The sequence below is a fragment of the Tachyglossus aculeatus genome, chromosome 3 (assembly GCF_015852505.1).
Source record: "Tachyglossus aculeatus isolate mTacAcu1 chromosome 3, mTacAcu1.pri, whole genome shotgun sequence".
Lineage (NCBI taxonomy): Eukaryota > Metazoa > Chordata > Mammalia > Monotremata > Tachyglossidae > Tachyglossus > Tachyglossus aculeatus.
In genome coordinates, this window is record NC_052068.1 from 19,269,063 (window position 1) to 19,271,763 (window position 2,701).

Sequence of the window (2,701 nt, forward strand, 5' to 3'; positions counted from 1 at the left end):
ATGTGGCAGAGTCGGGATTCAAACCCATGACCTCTGACTCCAAAGCCCGTGCTCTTTCCACTGAGCCACGCTGTCCCACTAACACCTCAAACTTAACATGGCCAAAACAGAGCATGTCATCTTCCCACCCAAACCCTCTCCTTCTCATCTTCTCCATCACTGCAGACAACATCAATATCCTCCCTGTTTCACAATCCCATATCATTGGGATTATTCTCTCTCCTTCGGCCCACATATTAAATCTGTCACTAAGTTCAAGTTAACAACAAGGTTCCCTCTCAGTGTCACACCTGGAGAGTTTCCAGTACTCTACCAGTCATGACTATAGGAGGGAGAGTCAAGCAGATGCCTACCTATTCCATTCCTAGCTTGGGCAGTGGCTAATTAGGGGAAGGCCATCTGCTACAAGTCAAAACTTCCCTGTGCAGGGAAGCAGAGGCACAGGAGAGAGTCAAGGGAAGAGACTTGCTTACTGTGCAGAGGCAATGGTAAACCACTTCTGTATTTTTACTAAGAAAACTCTATGGATACACTACCAGAACGGTTGCAGATGGAAATGGGCATTCTGGGAGAGATGTGTCTATGGCGTCGCTATGTGTCGGACACAACTCGACAGTGTAAGAAAACAGCAACAACAAATCCTGTTGGTTCTACATCATGACGTCTTTAAAATCTGCCTTTTCCTCTACATCCCGTTACTACACCAATCCAAGCCCGTAGCATAGCCCACCTTAACTACTGCATCAGCTTCCTCACTGACCTCCCTGCCACCTGTTTCTCTCCAGTCCAATCGATGAATCAATAAATCATATTTATCAAGCCCTTCCTGCAGAACACTGTGCTAAGAGCTCGGGAGAGTAAAATATAACAGGTTTAGTAAACATATTCCCTGTCCACAAGGAGAGAAGCAGCATGGCCTAGTGGAGTTAATGAGTGAGTGTAGAGAAGCAGCGTGGCTCAGTAGGAAAGAGGCCGGGCTTTGGAGTCAGAGGTCATGGGTTCAAATCCCGGCTCCGCCAACTGTCAACTGTGTGACGCTGGGCAAGTCACTTTACTTCTCTGGGCCTCAGGTACCTCATCTGTAAAATGGGGATTAAGACTGTGAGCCCCACGAGGGACAACCTGATCACCTTGTAACCTGAACAGTGCTTTGCATGTAGTAAGCGCTTAATAAATGCCATCATTATGGAGAATAGGAGGGAACCAAAAACTGAGCCTCAAGGAGATTCCCACAGTTCAGAGGGTGGGAGGCAGAGGAGAAGTCTGCAGAGGAGACTGAGAAGGAGCAGGTAGAGAGATAAGTGGAAAACCAGGGGAGGATAGTGTTATTGAAGACAAATTTAGGCAATATTTTTTATAACGGCATTTGCGAAGCGCTTACTATGTTCCAGGCACCAAACTAAGTGCTGGAGTAGATACAAGCTAATCTGGTTGGACTCAGTCCACTTCCCACATGGGGCTTACACAGTCTTAATTCTCATTTTACAGATGAGGAAACTGAGGTACAGAGAAGGTAAGAGACGTGCCCAAGGTTACACAGCAGACAAGTGGTGGAGCTGGGATTAGAACCTTCTGACACCCAGGCCCATGGTGTCTATCCACTAGACCACCCTCTCTGACCTTCTTGTCCCCCTCCTCTTCACCTTTCTCTCCTTTTCTACCTCCTTTCTGCCTCCTTTCCACCTTTATTCATCATCAGTGGTATTTAATGAGGGCTTACTATGTGCAGAGCACTGTATTAAGTAGTTGGAAGAGTACAATACAACAGAGTCGGTAGACATGTTCCCCACCCACAAAGAGCTTACAGACCAGAGGAGGAGACAGTCATTGATATAAATACATAATTTATAATATATAATTTTAAAGATATGTACATAAGTGCTTTATTCCTCCCTCTGCCCCATCTCCCTTGCTCCAAGTGAAGAGTCCACGCCCTTAACCCAAAGCATACATTGAGCAGAGCATTGTACTAAGCGTTTAGGAAAATACAGTAGGCGATAATAGCCCCTACCCTCAAGGTGTTTGCAACTAAATTCACTCATTCAGTTGTATTTATTGAGCGCTTACTGTGTGCAGTAAGTTGGTGCTTGGGAAGTACAAGTTGGCAACATATAGAGATGGTCCCTACTCAGCAACGGGCTCACTGTCTAGAAGGGTGAGACAGACAACAAAACAAAACATGTAGACAGGTGTCAAGTCGTCAGAACAAATAGAATTAAAGCTAAATGTACATCATGAACGAAATCAATCAATCAATCGTATTTATTGAGTGCTTACTGTGTGCAGAACACTGTACTAAGCGCTTGGGAAGTACAAGTTGGCAACATATAGAGACAGTCCCTACCCAACAGTGGGCTCACAGTCTAGAAATAGAATAGTAAATATGTACCGGTAAAACCAAATGATGTTGATAGGCATGCATACATTCTTTGCAAATAATGGGAGCAGGAGGGAAAACAGAGATCAAACTAGGAGGAGCAGAATTATGGAAAGATGAATAAATGAATGTGAGTAGAGTCCAAGGTCCAGTATATATTTATATGGGCTACCAGTGACTTGTTGGAACAACATAATCTTAGGGTGGTGGGGTGGAAATCAATCAGGGAACGCTTCCAAGAGGGGTTGGAAATCCGAGAGGGTTCGGGAGATGGGGAGAACTGTAGTCTGACAGATTTGAAGAGAAGATTGTTGTGGGAAGAGA

At 45.0% G+C, this 2,701-nt stretch overlaps 1 non-coding gene across 1 annotated transcript; it reads left to right on the forward strand.

Moving 5' to 3' along the window:
- The first annotated feature begins 272 nt into the window (after window positions 1–272).
- On the forward strand, window positions 273–410 carry LOC119926278. The gene has a single exon (XR_005450166.1). It is a non-coding gene; the product is annotated as a small nucleolar RNA SNORA7 (small nucleolar RNA).
- Window positions 411–2,701: the final 2,291 nt, after the last annotated feature.